Source organism: Choloepus didactylus, chromosome 2, assembly GCF_015220235.1.
Source record: "Choloepus didactylus isolate mChoDid1 chromosome 2, mChoDid1.pri, whole genome shotgun sequence".
Lineage (NCBI taxonomy): Eukaryota > Metazoa > Chordata > Mammalia > Pilosa > Megalonychidae > Choloepus > Choloepus didactylus.
This window is the reverse complement of record NC_051308.1, coordinates 51,218,062-51,236,654: the sequence shown is the minus strand read 5'-3', so window position 1 is coordinate 51,236,654 and position 18,593 is coordinate 51,218,062. Positions and strand designations below refer to the sequence as shown.

Below are 18,593 nucleotides of genomic sequence, written 5' to 3'. Positions count from 1 at the left end.
TAAGGAAATCAGATAAAGGGCTTCAGTAATTGGGTAAGTGCCAAATCAAGAAAATGCAGCTTCAGAAGTCATAGGAGAAGTTCCTGGCACCCTTGTTGGCCTCTTCCCCGCCCCTTCCCTCATGGAGGTGGAGACTGCTTGTGCTCCTATTCTGGATTCCTGGCCCTGTTCCAGAGGGAGCAGAGTGGCCCCTGTGCACATACTAGAGCACCTGTATGTCAGAGCCAATCTGTTGGGAGAAAATATGAGGGGTTGAGCCAGGGAATTTGTCTCTTGTGTCTGGCTAGCCCTCACAAATATTGTCTTGAGGGCAGAGAAGCAGCTTACAGACAGTTGAGGCAGTGTGAGGAACAATTAAGTTGAAGTGGCCTGGGTAAAAGACTACCTGCATTAATTCACACAATAGAGCTCCCAGGAGGAAGTGAAAATACATTTCAAAAGGATTAGAAGGGGAGTTAGAACTTCTGTAAATTGTAAATAGAGAAATTCCTAGGGTCACAAAAAAGCACAAGAAAGGAAGCAGGCCCCCTGGCTATTACTCAGGCTCAGGGAAGACAAAGAGGACCTTGCATTTCACAACATAGGCGGATCTTGAAAGGAGGGCTATGTCTGAAGGAGTCCACAAGCCAAAGCAGTGCCAAAGGCTGTGAAAGGTGTTCTTTGCTTTGGTTGGTTGTTTGTTTTGGTTAGTTCTTGGCATACAAGAAAATCTTAGTCATATCACTGGGTAGAAACTTAAAGAACAGACAGATCATCAACTAAGTTCCAGATTTAACATCTTAAAATACTAAAATGTAAAGTGTACAATAAAAGATTACAAGACAAAGAAACAGGAAATGATGACCAATCCAAAGGAACCAGATAAAAATCCAGAAACCATCAATGAAGGGGACAAGACTTTGGAAATATCAGGCAAAGACTTTTCAAAATTGATCCACAATATGCTCAATGAGATAAAGATAAACATGGAGAAAGACCTAAAGGATGTAAGAAAAGCAATGAATGAACAATAGGGGAATCTCTTTGAGATTCTCAATAGGAACAAAATAGAAAAAATGGAATTGAAAGTCATAATAACTGAATGAAAAATTCCCTAGAGGGTTTCAACAGTGGAAAGGAGCTGTCAGAAGAAAGAATCAGTCATCAAGAATACAAGACCATTTGAGGAGCAGAAAGAGAAAAGGAGCCAAAAAAAAAGCAAACCAACCTAAGTGACCATGGGACACAAACAAGAGTACCAGTATATGCATTTTGGGTGTTCCAAAAGGAGAAGAAAGAAACAAAGTGACAGAAGGGATATTCAGAGAAATAACGGCAAAAAGTTCCCAAATTTAGCAAAAGATATGAATAGGCATATTTCAGAAGCCCAAAGAACCACAGCATTAACTCAAAGAGACCATGCCCAGACACATAGTAATCAAACTATCCAATGCCAAGGACAAGGAGAGAGTTCTGAAAGCTGCAAGAGAAAAACAACAATTTATGCACAAGGGAATCCCAATTAGATTTACTGCCAATTTCTTATCAGAAACCACTGTGGAGGCAAGAAGGCAGTGGTACAAAATATTTAAAGTGCTGAAGGAAAACAATTGCTAACCAAAACATTTGTATCTGGCAAGTCATTTCCAAAATGAGGAAGAGATTTAAAAATTTTCAGATAAACAAAAACTGAGGGAGCTCATCACCACTAGACCTGCCCAACAAACAATGCTAAAGGGAGTTCTTCAGACTGAGAGGAAGGACACTAGAGAGTGGATCAAAGTGGTGTAAAGAAATAAAGACCTCCTGTAAAAGTAACGATATCAGTTATTATAAATACCAGTGCTATTGTATTGAATTTTTTGATATGTAACTCCATTTCTTACTTCTTACAGGTTCTAAAATGCAAAGGTATAAAAAGTGAGGATCAAGCTAGGATTTTGGACATAAAATGTATAAAGATATAATTTGCAACAAGTACAACAAAAATGTAGGGGGACAGAATGGTATAGGAACAGTCTTTGTGAATGCTACTGAAGTTAAGTTGGTATAAAATAAAGTATAATTTTTATAGACTTAGGATTTTAAATTTGAACTGCATAGTTAAATATATAAATAAAAGTGTATTAATAAAAAATGTAAAGGAATTTAATATGGTAAAATACAAAGAATCAAATAAATATGAAAGTAGGCATTAACAGAAAAATAAAGGGTAAATAGGTATAAGACTTGAAAATACAAATTAGCACAACTGCAGAAGAAGGTATGTTACCTTAAAATGTAAATTGATTAAAATCCCAAGTCAAAAGCAGAGATTGGAAGAATAATTAAAAAGCATGACTCAACTATTTGTTGTTTACAACAGACTCACCTTTGACAGAAAGACACCGGTAGGTTGAAAGTGAAAGGATGGGGAAAACATACTATGCAAATAGTAACCAAAAAACAACCAGAGTAGCTATACTGATAGCAAACAAAACAGACTTTAAGTCAACAACTGTGATGAGGGATGAAGTAGTCCACTATATATTGATAAAGCATCAATCAACAAGAAGAAATAACAATTATAAATATATATGCACCTAATGGCAAAGAACCCCAAAGTATGAGACACATATTAACCAATTTGAAGTAAGAAATCAATGATTCTACAATAATAGTAGCAGATTTCAATACACCACTTTCAATAATGGGTAGAACATATAGACAGAAGATCAATAAGGAAATAGAAGACTTGAGAAATACTTTAAAGCAACCAGACCTAAGAGACTATATAGAACACCTAAACACTTCAATGTGTCAGCAGAAGCAGAATACACATTCTTCTCTCATGCACATGGATCATTGTCCAGGATAAACCATATGTTAGGTCACAAAATAAGTCTTAGTAAATTAAAAAATATTGAAATCATACTAAGTATCTTCTTCAACCACAATTGGATGAAGCTAGAAATCAATAACAGTGGGAGAAATGGAAAATTCACAAACATGCAGAAATTAAAATAATACTCTTAAATAACAAATGGGTTCAAAGAAGAAAGCACAAGGGAAATTAGGAAATATCTTGAGGTAAATGAAAATGAAAATACAACATACCAAAACTTATGGAATGCAGTAAAAGCAGTACTGAGAAGGAGAAGTTTAGCTTTAAATGCTTACATTTAAAAAGAAGAAAGAGCTCAAATCAGAGAACTATACTCACAACTGGATGATATAAGAAAAGATGAATAAACTAAACCCCAAGCAAGCAGAGAAGAAAATAAAAAGTTTAATACAGAGATAAAAGAAATAGAGAATAAAAAATAAAGAGAATCAACAAAAGCAAAAACTAATTCTTTGCAAAGATCAATAAAATAAAAAAAAACCTCTAGCTAGACTGACAAAGAAAAAAAGAAAAAAAAAAAAAGAAAGAAAGAAGACACAAACAAAGTCCAGCAATGAAAGTGGGGACATTTCTTCAAACCCATGGAAATAGAGAGCATTATAAGAGGATACTATGAACAACTGTACACCAACAAATTAGATAACCTTGATGAAAGGGACAAATTCCTGGAATTATACAAACCACCTATACTGATGTCAGCTCTACCCAAAGCAATTTGCAGTTCAATGCCATCCCAATCAAAATTATAACAGCTCTGTTTGCTTAAATGAAAAGCCAATCATCAGATTTATATGGAAGGGTAAGTGACCCTGGATAGACAAATTAAACTTGAAAAAGAACGGAGTGGAAGGACTCGCACTTTCCAATCTTAAAAGTAATTACAAAGTCACAGTAATCAAAACAGCATGGTACTGGAGCAAAGACAGACATATAGACAAATGAAATCAAACAGACAGTTAAAAAATAAACCCTGATTTTTGACAAGGGGGCCAAGTCTACTTAATTGGGGGAAAATGGTGATGGGAAAACTGGACATTCATTTGTAGAAAAAAGGGAGAATCTGTACCTCACACCATACACCAAAAATCAATTCAAAATGGGTTAAAGATCTAAATATAAAAGGCAGAAATATAAAAGTCCCAGAAGAAAATATAGGGAAGCATCTTTAAGACCTTGTGTTAGGCAATGGTTTCTTAGACTCTCCATCCAAAGCATGTGCAACAAAAGGAAAAACAGATAAATGGGACCTCATCAAACTTGAAAACTTTTCTGTATCACAGGACTTTATCATGAAAGTAAAAAGGCTTCCCACAAAACGGGAAGAAATATTTGGAAGCCACATAACCAGTAAGGGTTTAATACCCAATATATATAAAGAAATCCTACAACTCAACAGTAAAAAGACAAACAACCAAATTTAAAAATGGCAAAGACTTGAGTAGACATTTCTCTGAAGAAAATACACAAATGGTCAAAAAACCACATGTAGGAGAGGGCTGATGGACCGACTGACGGGAGGCACAGGAGGCGAGCAAGGTGGCACAGACTCAGGGCACCAAGGGGAAAGTCTGTTACTACTACGACGGGGATGTTGGAAGTTACTATTATGGACAAGGTCACCCAATGAAGTACCATTGAATCTGCATGACTCACAATTTGCTGCTCAACTATGGTCTCTACAGGAAGATGGAAATCTATTGTCCTCATAAAGCCAATGCTGAGGAGATGACCAAGTACCACAGTGATGACTACATTAAATTTTTGTGCTCCATCCACCCAGATAATATGACTGAGTACAGCAAACAGATGCAGAGATTCAGTGTTGGTGAGGACTGTCCAGTATTTGATGGCCTGTTTGAGTTCTGTCAGTTAGCTACTGGTGATTCTGTGGCAAATGCTGTGAAACTTAATAAGCAGCAGATGGACATGGCTGTGAATTGGGCTGGGGGCCTGCAACATGCAAAGAAGTCTGAGGCATCTGGATTCTGTTATGTCAATGATATCGTCTTGGCCTTCCTGGAACTGCTGAAGTATCATCAGAGGGTGCTGTATATTGACATTGATATTCACCATGGCGATGGCGTGGAAGAGGCCTTCTATACCACAGACCGGGTCATGAATGTGTCCTTTCATAAATACGGAGAGTACTTCCCAGGAACAGGGGATCTACAGGACATTGGTGCTGGCAAAGGCAAATATTATGCTGTTAACTACCCGCTCCAAGATGGGATTGATGATGAGTCCTACGAGGCCATTTTCAAGCTGGTCATGTCCAAAGTAATGAAGATGTTCCAGCCTAGTGCAGTCGTGTTACAGTGTGGTTCTGACTCTCTGTCTGGGGATTGGTTAGGTTGCTTCAATCTGACCATCAAAGGGCATGCCAAGTGTGTGGAATTTGTGAAGAACTTCAACCTGCCTATGCTGATGCTGGGAGGAGATGGTTACACAATTCGTAATGTCGCCCGGTGCTGGACATACGAAACAGCTGTGGCCCTGGACAGAGATCCCAAATGAGCTTCCATACAATGACTACTTTGAATATTTTGGACCAGATTTCAAACTTCACATCAGTGCTTCCAATATGACCAACCAGAACACTAATGAGTACTTGGAGAAGATCAAGCAGCAACTGTTCGAGAACCTAAGAATGCTGCCCCATGCACCTGGGGTCCAAATGCAGGCAGTCCCTGAGGAAGCCATCGCGGAGGAGAGTGCCAATGAGGATGAAGAGGACCCTGACAAGCGCATCTCAATCTGTTCCTCTGGCAAACAAATTGCCCATGATGAAGAGTTCTCTGACTCTGATGAGGGAGAGGGTGGCCGCAAGAACTCTTCCAACTTCAAAAAACCAAGAGAGTCAAAACAGAGTGTGAAAAAGAGAAAGACCCAGAAGAGGAGAAAGAAATCACAGAAGAAGAGAAAACCAAGGAGGAGAAGCCTGAATCCAAAGGGGTCAAGGAGGGGGTCAAATTTTCCTGAGCAGACTCTCCAGCTCTGGCTTTCTGCCGAGTTCCCCTACCCTTCTCCCCCAACCCCCAAGAGTTTATATTTGCTATTTCTGTGTATTTATATAAAAATAAATTAAATAGAAATATTCCTAGGGACTAGACAGGAACCAGGACCCTAAGCCCAGGGTAGCTTTGCTGAGCAAACTTTTCTAGAAGCTATCTTGCCATCCCTCCACCTCTCCATCCCCAACTCTTTAATTTTGAACTATAAAGGGTACCAGGACTGGGTGGAAGGCATGCTTTAAGCACAGAACAAAATCCTGACGTGCCAAGTGCTTGCTTAGTATAGTGGCTTTGGAAAGGTGCCTTTATTATTCTAGAAGGGGTGCTGGGCCTTCGGGGACCCCTTGTTCTTTTCAGGCTCTTTAAAGTAACATCAGCGATTTTTAGATTGTCTCCTTTCTCGTACCTCCCACTGTTGCAGCCTGGCTCCAAGTGAGCCAAGAAACACACACTGCCTGTCCTCTCTGCCCTCCCCCAGTTCTGCAGGTGGAGGTTGAGTTTCATTTTTGAGATGCTATTTTCATTTTTGTGAGAATCTTTGTAATAAAATGGTAATTTCTATTAAAAAAAAAACACATGTAAATATGCTCAACATTACTAGCCTTTAGGGAAATGCAAATTAAAACCACAATGAGATATCTTTAAGCTCACCAGAATGGCTATTATTAAAAAAAAAAAAAGAAAATTACAAGTGTTGGAGAGAATATGGAGAAATAGGGACATTCATTCATTGTTAATGTAAACTGGTGTAGCTGCTATGGAACACAGTTTGGTGGTTCCTCAGAAAGTTAAGTATAGAATTACCATATGACCCATAAATCCCACTTCTACATACTTAGACAAAAGAATTGAAAGCAGGCACCCAGATGGGCATATGCATACCCATATTCATAGCAGTGTTATTTATAATTGTCAAAAGATGGGAGCAACCAGGTGTCCATCAACAGATGAAAAAACTAAATGTAGTACATACATACAATGGAATATTATTCATCCATAAAAAGGAATGACAGTTAATTCATGAGACAACATGAACTAAACTTGAAGACATCAGGTTGAGTTGTATAAGCCCTACACAAAAGACAAAATTATATGATCTCACTGATATGAAATAATTAAAATAAGAAAATTCATAGAGCTAGAAACTAGAATTAGATTACAAAGTGCTTGGGTAGAGGTAGATATGGGGAATTAATTCTTAAATTATACGGAGTTTCTGTTTATGGTGACACAATAGTTTTAGTACAGTAGCACAACATTGTGAATGTAATTAACAGCATTGAAATATATATTTGAATGTGGTTATAGGGGAATTTTTTGTATATGTTACTAGAATAAAAATTTAAAATGTTTGCCTGTACAACACAAATAATGAACCCTAATGTAAACCATTGAATCTAGTTAATGGTAAAATTATAATAATATTATTTAATCAATTGTATGTAATGTGCCACACCAATTCATCATGTTAATAATAGTGGTGTATACGGGAAGTCTTTATTTTCTCTTTTTTGTTTACTTCATGATGATAAAAGCTTCAATTCACTTGTACAATATAAAAGCTTTAAATTTGTATGCATCCAGTAACACTGTTTCAAATATATGGAAACCAAATATGGAGAAGTAGATAAATCTGCAATACTTAGGGGGAGTTTGCTACTTCTTTTAGAATTGATTAAGCAGATGAAAACAAACAGTAGCAATGTAGAAGATTTCAACAACACAATTTAAAAACTTAATCTAACATGCATATATAGAACAAATGCACACATGGAACATTTACACAAATTTACCATACAGTAGGTCATAAAACGGTCTCAACAAATTTCAAAAGATTAAGTTCATGTAGGGCATGTTCCATAACCTCAATTGCAATTACGCCAGAAGTCAATAGCCAAAAGATACCTAGAATGTTGGCTGATAAGCTAAGTCTTAGTTTGCCAGGCTAGTATGACAATGAGTTTTGACTTAACAATAGGAATTTATTGGCTTACAGTTTTGAGGCTAGAAGTAATCCAAAATTAGCCTATCTGTAAGACTGGCTTTCTCCCCAAAGACTAGCATTCTATTGGTAGCTGCCTGTAATCTTGGGGTTCCTTGGCTTTTATCTTTGCCTCCCATCACACAGTGATGACCTCATGGTTAATTTCATGTATCTTGAAGATGCTTCCCTACATTTTCTTCTAGGAGTTTTATGGTCCTGGATCTTATATTTAGGTCTTTCAGCCATTTTTAGTTAATTTTTGTATAAATGTGAGATAAGGATCCTTTTTCATTCCTTTGCATATAAGTATCCAGTTCTCCCAGCACCATTTGTTGAAGAGATTGTTCCATCCCAGTTGAATGGACTAGGTAGCCTTGTCAAATATCAATTGGCCATAGATGTGAGGATCTGAACTCTAAGTTCTATTCCATTGGTCAATGTATCTTTATGCTGGTACCATTCTGTTTTGACAATTGTTGCTTTGCAGAATGCTTTGAAGTCAGGAAGTGTGATTCCTCCAACTGCATTCTTCTTTTTCAAGACATTTTTAGCTATTCAGGGCCCTTTACCCTCCCAAATAAATTTGATAATTGGCTTTTCCATTTCTGTAAAGTAGGCAGCTGGAATTTTTATTTGGATTGCATTGAATCACTAAATCAATTTCAGTAGAATGGACATCTTAATGATAATTAGACTTCCAAGTCATGAACATGGAATGTCTTTCCATTTAATTAGATCTCTTTCTATTCTTTTTCACAATGTTTTGTAGTTTTCTGTGTACACATCCTTAGTAAAATTTATTCCTAGATATTTGATTCTTTTAGTTGCTATTGTAAATGGAATTTTTCTTGATTTCCTCCTCAGTTTGCTCATTATGTGTGTATAGAAACATTATTAATTTTTGCATGTTGATCTTGTACCCTACCTTTTTGCTCAACTCATTTATTGGCCCTAGTAACTTTGTTGCAGATTTTGGGGGACTTTCTATACATAGGATTATGTCATCTGCAAATAGGGAAATTGAAGAGGAGGGAACACTACCTAATTCATTCTATGAATTAGGTCTTTCAGCCATTTTTAGTTAATTTTTGTATAAATGTGAGATAAGGGTCCTTTTTCATTCCTTTGCATATGAGTATCCAGTTCTCCCAGCATCATTTGTTGAAGAGATTGCTCCATCCCATTTGAATGGACTAGGTAGCCTTGTCAAATATCAATTGGCCATAGATGTGAGAATCTGTGTCTTCCTTTCCAATTTGGATGCCTTTATTTCTTTTTTCTTGCCTAACTGCTCAAGCCAGAGCTTTCTAGCACAATATTGAGTAACAGTGGTGACAGTGGCCATCCTTGTTCTTTCCTTAGAGGGAAAGCTTTCAGTATTTCACCACTGAATACAAAGTTAGCTGTAGACTTTTCTTATATACCCTTTATCGTATTAAAAAAGTTTCCTTCTATTCCTATCCTTTGAACACTTTTTTTTTTATCAAGAAAGGATGCTGGATTTTCTCAAATGCCTTTTCTGTGTCAATAGAGATGATCATGTGATTTTTCTCCTTCAATTTATTAATGTGGTGTATTACATTAATTGATTTTCTTGAGATGAACTATACTTGCATACCTGGAATGAAATACACTTGATCATGGTGTGTACACACTTGATCATGGTGCGTAATTCTTTTAAGGTGTTACTGGATTTGGTTTGCTGGTATTTTGTCAAGGATTTTTGCATGTATATGCATTAGACAAATTGGTCTGTAATTTTTTCTTGTAGTATCTTTTTTTTTTATCTTCATTTTATTGAGATATATTCACATACCATGCAGTCATACAAAACAAATCGTACATTCTATTGTTCACAGTACCATTACGTAGTTGTACATTCATCACCTAAATCAATCTCTGACACCTTCATTAGCACACACACAAAAATAATAAGAATAATAATTAAAGTGAAAAAGAGCAATTGAAATAAAAAAGAACACTGGGTACCTTTGTCTGTTTGTTTCTTTGTTTCCTTCCCCTATTTTTCTACTCATCCATCCATAAACTAGACAAAGTGGAGTGTGGTCCTTATGGTTTTCCCAATCCCATTGTCACCCCTCATAAGCTACATTTTTATACAATTGTCTTCGAGATTCATGGGTTCTGGGTTGTAGTTTGATAGTTTCAGGTATCCACCACCAGCTACCCCAATTCTTTAGAACCTGAAAAGGGTTGTCTAAATTGTGCGTAAGAGTGCCCACCAGAGTGACCTCTCGGCTCCTTTTGGAATCTCTCTGCCACTGAAGCTTATTTCATTTCCTTTCACATCCCCCTTTTGGTCAAGAAGATGTTCTCCATCCCACGATGCCAGGTCTACATTCCTCCCCGGGAGTCATATTCCACTTTGCCAGAGAGATTCACTCCCCTGGGTGTCTGATCCCATGTAGGGGGGAGGGCAGTGACTTCACCTTTCAAGTTGGCTTAGCCAGAGAGAGAGGGCCACATCTGAGCAACAAAGAGGCATTCGGGAGGAGGCTCTTAGGCACAATTATAGGGAGGCCTAGCCTCTCCTTTGCAGCAACCGTCTTCCCAAGGGTAAAACCTACAGTAGAGGGCTCAACCCATCAAACCACAAGTTCCCTATGTCTGTGGTCATGTTAGCAACCATTGAAGTGGGGTAGGCCAATACCCCTGCATTCTCCACAGGCTCCTCAAGGGGGCACTACATATTTTTTTCCCTTTTTTTTTTTTTTTACCCTTTTTTCCTTTTTAAATCAACTGTATAGAAAAAAAAAAAAAAAAAAGAAAAACATACAATAAAAGAACATTTCAAAGAGACCATAACAAGGGAGTAAGAAAAAGACAACTAACCCAAGATAACTGCTTTACTTCCAACCTGTTCCTACTTTACCCCAAGAAAGTTACATAATATAGCAACATTTCTGTGAACTTGTTCCTACAATATCCATCAGAAATTAACAGACCATAGTCATTCCTGGGCATCCCCAGAACGTTAAATAGCATATCTGTTCTTCTTGGATTACGGTTCCCCCTTCCTTAATTGCTCTCTATTGCTAATTCCCCTACATTCTACATTATAAACCATTTGTTTTACATTTTTCAAAGTTCACATTAGTGGTAGCATATAATATTTCTCTTTCTGTGCCTGGCTTATTTCGCTCAGCATTATGTCTTCAAGGTTCATCCATGTTGTCATATGTTTCACGAGGTCGTTCCTTCTTACTGCCGTGTAGTAGTATTCCATCGTGTGTATATACCACATTTTATTTATCCACTCATCTGTTGAAGGACATTTGGGTTGTTTCCATCTCTTGGCAATTGTGAATAATGCTGCTATGAACATTGGCGTGCAGATATCTGTTCGTGTCACTGCTTTCCGATCTTCCGGGTATATACCGAGAAGTTCAATCACTGGATCGAATGGTAACTCTATTTCTAGTTTTCTAAGGAACTGCCAGACTGACTTCCAGAGTGGCTGAACCATTATACAGCCCGACCAACAATGAATAAGAGTTCCAATTTCTCCACATCTCCTCCAGCATTTGTAGTTTCCTGTTTGTTTAATGGCAGCCACTCTAATAGGTGTTAAATGGTATCTCATTGTGGTCTTAATTTGCATCTCTCTCATAGCTAGTGAAGCTGAACATTTTTTCATGTGTTTCTTGGCCATTTGTATTTCCTCTTCAGAGAACTGTCTTTTCATATCTTTTGCCCATTTTATAATTGGGCTGTCTGTACTACTGTCATTGAGTTGTAGGATTTCTTTATATATGCAAGATATCAGTCTTTTGTCAGATACATGGTTTCCAAATTTTTTTTCCCATTGAGTTGGCTGCCTCTTTACCTTTTTGAGAAATTCCTTTGAGGTGCAGAAACTTCAAAGCTTGAGGAGTTCCCATTTATCTATTTTTTTTGTTGTTGCTTATGCTTTGGGTGTAAAGTCTAGGAAGTGGCCGCCTAATACAAGGTCTTAAAGTTGTTTTCCTACATTATCTTCTAGGAGTTTTATGGTACTTTCTTTTTTTTTTTTTTTTTTTTTTTAATCTTCATTTTATTGAGATATATTCACATACCACGCAGTCATACAAAACAAATCGTACTTTCGATTGTTTGCAATACCATTACATAGTTGTACATTCATCACCTAAATCAATCTCTGACACCTTCATTAGCACACACACAAAAATAACAAGAATAATAATTAGAGTGAAAAAGAGCAATTGAAGTAAAAAAGAACACTGGGTACCTTTGTTTGTTTCCTTCCCCTATTTTTCTACTCATCCATCCATAAACTAGACAAAGTGGAGTGTGGTCCTTATGGCTTTCCCAATCCCATTGTCACCCCTCATAAGCTACATTTTTATACAACTGTCTTCGAGATTCATGGGTTCCGGGTTGTAGTTTGATAGTTTCAGGTATCCACCACTAGCTACCCCAATTCTTTAGAACCTAAAAAGGATTGTCTAAAGTGTGCATAAGAGTGCCCACCAGAGTGACCTCTCGGCTCCTTTTGGATTCTCTCTGCCACTGAAGCTTATTTCATTTCCTTTCACATCCCCCTTTTGGTCAAGAAGATGTTCTCCGTCCCACGATGCCGGGTCTACATTCCTCCCCGGGAGTCATATTCCACGTTGCCAGGGAGATTCACTCCCCTGGGTGTCTGATCCCACATAGAGGGGAGGGCCATGATTTCACCTTTCAAGTTGGCTTAGCCAGAGAGAGAGGGCCACATCTGAGCAACAAAGAGGCATTCGGGAGGAGGCTCTTAGGCACAACCATAGGGAGGCCTAGCCTCTCCTTTGCAGCAACCATCTTCCCAAGGGTAAAACCTATGGTAGAGGGCTCAACCCATCAAACCACCAGTCCCCTATGTCTGTGGTCATGTTAGCAACCATCGAGGTGGGGTAGGCGAATACCCTTGCACTCTCCACAGGCTCCTCAAGGGGGCACTACATCTTTTTTTTTTTCCTTGTTTTTCTTTTTTTTTTTTTTAACTTTCCCTTCTTTTTTAAATCAACCGTATGAAAAAAAGTTAAAAAGAAAACAAACATACAATAAAAGAACATTTCAAAGAGACCATAACAAGGGAGTAAGAAAAAGACAACTAACCTAAGATAACTGCTTAACTTCCAACATGTTCCTACTTTACCCCAAGAAAGTTACCTAATACAGCAACATTTCTGTGAACTTGTTCCTACTATATCCATCAGAAATTAACAGACCATAGTCATTCCTGGGCATCCCCAGAACGTTAAATAGCTTATCTGTTCTTTTTGGATTATTGTTCCCCCTTCCTTAATTGCTCTCTATTGCTAGTTCCCCTACATTCTACATTATAAACAATTTGTTTTACATTTTTCAAAGTTCACATTAATGGTAGCATGTAATATTTCTCTTTTTGTGCCTGGCTTATTTCGCTCAGCATTATGTCTTCAAGGTTCATCCATGTTGTCATATGTTTCACGAGATCGTTCCTTCTTACTGCCGCGTAGTATTCCATCGTGTGTATATACCACATTTTATTTATCCACTCATCTGTTGAAGGACATTTGGGTTGTTTCCATCTCTTGGCAATTGTGAATAATGCTGCTATGAACATTGGCGTGCAGATATCTGTTCGTGTCACTGCTTTCCGATCTTCCGGGTATATACCGAGAAGTGCAATCACTGGATCGAATGGTAACTCTATATCTAGTTTTCTAAGGAACTGCCAGACTGACTTCCAGAGTGGCTGAACCATTATACAGTCCCACCAACAATGAATAAGAGTTCCAATTTCTCCACATCCCCTCCAGCATTTGTAGTTTCCTGTTTGTTTAATGGCAGCCATTCTAATCGGTGTTAGATGGTATCTCATTGTGGTCTTAATTTGCATCTCTCTAATAGCTATTGAAGCTGAACATTTTTTCATGTGTTTCTTGGCCATTTGTATTTCCTCTTCAGAGAACTGTCTTTTCATATATTTCCCCCATTTTATAATTGGGCTGTCTGTACTATTGTCATTGAGTTGTAGGATTTCTTTATATATGCAAGATATCAGTCTTTTGTCAGATACATGGTTTCCAAAAATTTTTTCCCATTGAGTTGGCTGCCTCTTTACCTTTTTGAGAAATTCCTTTGAGGTGCAGAAACTTCTAAGCTTGAGGAGTTCCCATTTATCTATTTTCTCTTTTGTTGCTTGTGCTTTGGGTGTAAAGTCTAGGAAGTGGCCGCCTAATACAAGGTCTTGAAGATGTTTTCCTACATTATCTTCTAGTAGTTTTATGGTACTTTCTTTTATATTGAGATCTTTGGTCCATTTTGAGTTAATTTTTGTGTAGGGGGTCAGGTAGGGGTCCTCTTTCATTCTTTTGGATATGGATATCCAACTCTCCCAGCCCCATTTGTTGAAAAGACCATTATGACTCAGTTCAGTGACTTTGGGGGCCTTATCATAGATCAGTCGGCCATAGATCTGAGGGTCTATCTCTGAATTCTCAATTCGATTCCATTGATCTATATGTCTATCTTTGTGCCAATACCATGCTGTTTTGGCAACTGTGGCTTTATAATAAGCTTCAAAGTCAGGGAGTGTAAGTCCTCCCACTTCGTTTTTCCTTTTTAGAGTGTCTTTAGCAATTCGAGGCATCTTCCCTTTCCAAATAAATTTGATAACTAGCTTTTCCAAGTCTGCAAAGTAGGTTGTTGGAATTTTGATTGGGATTGCATTGAATCTGTAGATGAGTTTGGGTAGAATTGACATCTTAATGACATTTAGCCTTCCTATCCATGAACATGGAATATTTTTGCATCTTTTAAGGTCCCCTTCTATTTCTTTTAGTAGAGTTATGTAGTTTTCTTTGTATAGGTCTTTTACATCTTTGGTTAAGTTTATTCTTAGGTACTTGATTTTTTTAGTTGCTATTGAAAACGGTATCTTTTTCTTGAGTGTCTCTTCAGTTTGTTCATTTCTAGCATATAGAAACATTACTGACTTATGTGCATTAATCTTGTATCCCGCTACTTTGCTAAATTTGTTTATTAGCTCTAGTAGCTGTACCGTTGATTTCTCAGGGTTTTCTAGATATAAGATCATATCATCTGCAAACAATGACAGTTTTACTTCTTCTTTTCCAATTTGGATGCCTTTTATTTCTTTGTCTTGCCAGATTGCCCTGGCTAGCACTTCCAGCACAATGTTGAATAACAGTGGTGACAGCGGGCATCCTTGTCTTGTTCCTGATCTTAGAGGGAAGGCTTTCAGTCTCTCACCATTGAGTACTATGCTGGCTGTGGGTTTTTCATATATGCTCTTTATCATGTTGAGGAAGTTTCCTTCAATTCCTACCTTTTGAAGTGTTTTTATCAAAAACGGATGTTGGATTTTGTCAAATGCTTTTTCAGCATCTATTGAGATGATCAATTGATTTTTCCCTTTTGACTTGTTAATGTGTTGTAATACATTGATTGATTTTCTTATGTTGAACCATCTTTGCATGCCTGGAATGCACCCCACTTGGTCATGGTGTATGATTTGTTTAATGTGTCTTTGGATTCGATTTGCAAGTATTTTGTTGAGGATTTTTGCATCTATATTCATTAGGGAGATTGGCCGGTAGTTTTCCTTTTTTGTAGCATCTTTGCCTGGTTTTGGTATTAGATTGATGTTAGCTTCATAAAATGAGTTAGGTAGTGTTCCATTTTCTTCAATGTTTTGATAGAGTTTGAGTAAGATTGGTGTCAGTTCTTTCTGGAAAGTTTGGGAGAATTCCCCTGTGAAGCCATCTGGCCCTGGGCATTTATTTGTGGGAAGATTTTTGATGACTGGATCTCTTTGCTTGTGATGGGTTGTTTGAGGTCTTCTATTTCTTCTCTGGTCAGTCTAGGTTGTTCATATGTTTCCAGGAAATTGTCCATTTCCTCTACATTATCCAGTTTGTTGCCATACAGTTGTTCATAATATCCTCTTATAATTTTTTTAATTTCTTCAGGATCTGCAGTTATGTCACCATTTTCATTCATTATTTTGTTTATATGGGTCTTGTCTCTTTTTGATTTTGTCAGTCTAGCTAGGGGCTTGTCAATCTTGTTGATCTTCTCAAAGAACCAACTTTTGGTGATATTTATCCTCTCTATTGTTTTTTTGTTCTCTGTCATTTATTCTGCTTTAATCCTTGTTATTTCTTTTCTTCCACTTGGTTTAGGATTGGTTTGCTGTTCATTTTCTAGCTTCTTCAGTTGATCCATTAGTTCTTTGATTTTGGCTCTTTCTTCCTTTTTAATATATGCATTTAGTGCTATAAATTTCCCCCTTAGCACTGCTTTTGCTGCATCCCATAGGTTTTGGTATGTTGTGTTCTCATTTTCATTCGTCTCTATATATTTAGCAATTTCTCTTGCTATTTCTTCTTTAACCCACTGATTGTTTAGGAGTGTGTTGTTTAACCTCCAGGTATTTGTGAATTTTCTAAGTCTCTGATGGTTATTGACTTCTAATTGTATTCCATTGTGGCCAGAGAATGTGCTTTGAATAATTTCAATCTTTTTAAATTTATTGAGGCTTGTTTTATGTCCCAGCATATGATCTATTCTGGAGAAAGTTCCATGAGCACTAGAAAAGTATGTGTATCCTGGTGATTTGAGATGTAATGTCCTGTATATGTCTGTTAAATCTAATTCATTTATCAGATTGTTTAGGTTTTCAATTTCCTTATTGGTGTTCTGTCTGGTTGATCTATCTATAGGAGAGAGTGATGTGTTGAAGTCTCCCAGAATTATTGTGGAAACATCAATTGCTTCCTTTAGTTTTGCCAGTGTTTCTCTCATGTATTTTGTGGCAACTTGGTTGGGTGCATAGACATTTACGATTGTTATTTCTTCTTGCTGAATTGCCCCTTTTATTAGTATGTAGTGGCCTTCTTTGTCTCTCAAAACATCCCTGCATTTGAAGTCTATTTTATCTAAGATTAATATTGCTACACCTGCTTTCTTTTGGCTGTGGCTTGCATGAAATATTTTTTTCCATCCTTTCACTTTCAGTTTCTTTGTGTCCCTGTGTCTAAGATGAGTCTCTTGTATGCAACATATTGATGGTTCATTTTTTTTGATCCATTCTGCAAAACAATATCTTTTAATTGGGGAGTTTAATCCATTTACATTCAATGTTATAACCGTGAAGGCATTTCTTGAATCAGCCATCTTATCCTTTGGTTTACGTTTGTCATATTTTTCCCCTCTGTCTATTAATATCCTTTATTGTACCCATACCGAATCTCTTTAGTACTGAACCTTTCTCCAAGTCTCTCTGTCCTTTCTTTGTTTCTCTGTCTGTAGGGCTCCCTTTAGTATCTCCAGTAGGGCAGGTCTCTTGTTAGCAAATTCTCTCAGCATTTGTTTGTCTGTGAAAAATTTAAGCTCTCCCTCAAATTTGAAGGAAGCTTTGCTGGATAAAGTATTCTTGGCTGGAAATTTTTCTCACTCAGAATTTTAAATATATCGTGCCACTGCCTTCTTGCCTCCATGGTGGCTGCTGAGTAGTCACTACTTAGTCTTATGTTGTTTCCTTTGTATGTGGTGAGTTGCTTTTCTCTTGCTGCTTTCAGAACTTGCTCCTTCTATTCCGTGTTTGACAGTGTGATCAGAATATGTCTCGGAGTGGGTTTATTTGGATTTATTCTATTTGGAGTTTGCTGAGCATTTATGATTTGTGTATTTATGTTGTTTAGAAGATTTGGGAAGTTTTCCCCAACAATTTCTTTGAATACTCTTCCTAGACCTTTACCCTTTTCTTCCCCTTCTGGGACACCAATGAGTCTTATATTTGGACGTTTCATATTATCTATCATATCCCTGAGGTCCATTTCGATGTTTTCAATTTTTTTCCCCATTCTTTCCTTTATGCTTTCATTTTCTATTCTGTCATCTTCCAGGTCACCGATTCATTGTTCAACTTCCTCTAGTCTTGTACTATGAGTGTCCAGAATCTTTTTAATTTGGTCAACAGTTTCTTTAATTTCCATAAGATCATCCATTTTTTTTATTTAGTCTTGCAATGTCTTCTTTATGCTCTTCTAGGGTCTTCTTGATTTCCTTTGTATCTCATACTATGGTCTCATTGTTCATCTTTAGTTCTTTGAGTAGCTGCTTTAGGTGCTGTGTCTCTTCTGATCTTTTGATTTGGGTGCTTGGGCTTGGGTTATCCATATCGTCTGGTTTTTTCATATGCTTTATAATTTTCTGTTGTTTTTGGCCTCGTGGCATTTGCTGAACTTGATAGGGTTCTTTTAGGATTTGTAGACCAATTGAAGTCCTTATCTGTAATTTATCAGATCTATAGCTTCGTGGAGTACAGTTTCTCTAACTAACCAGCAGGTGGCGTCCACGAGCCACTTGTTCTCCACAAGCCAGTTCTCCCCTGCAGCCTTTTTGGTGAGTGGGGGAGTGAGTCTTGTGGGGTCCAATTGGTGTACCAAGCTTGCGTGTGTAGTTGGTGTTGCCTGCCCTGTATGTGGGGCATGTTTCTGGGCAGTTGGGGAGGGGGGGTGGCACTAACAATCAAATCTCCCTGGTGATCCTAGAGTTTTAAAGCTGCTGCAATAGTCTAATCCTTCAGTTCAGTCCTGCCACAGTTTGTCTCTGCCACTGACCCACAAGTCCTTGGTATTGGCATATGGCTCCTGAGACTTGCAAGTGGGCCCCTCTTCCAGGCCGTGCACCCCGGGTCCTCTGTTGAGGGATGACTGTGCTATGTCAC

At 37.7% G+C, this 18,593-nt stretch overlaps 1 pseudogene; it reads left to right on the top strand.

Moving 5' to 3' along the window:
- Positions 1–4,405: 4,405 nt before the first annotated feature.
- On the top strand, positions 4,406–5,842 carry LOC119515666 (annotated as a pseudogene).
- The last annotated feature ends 12,751 nt before the right edge of the window (positions 5,843–18,593 follow it).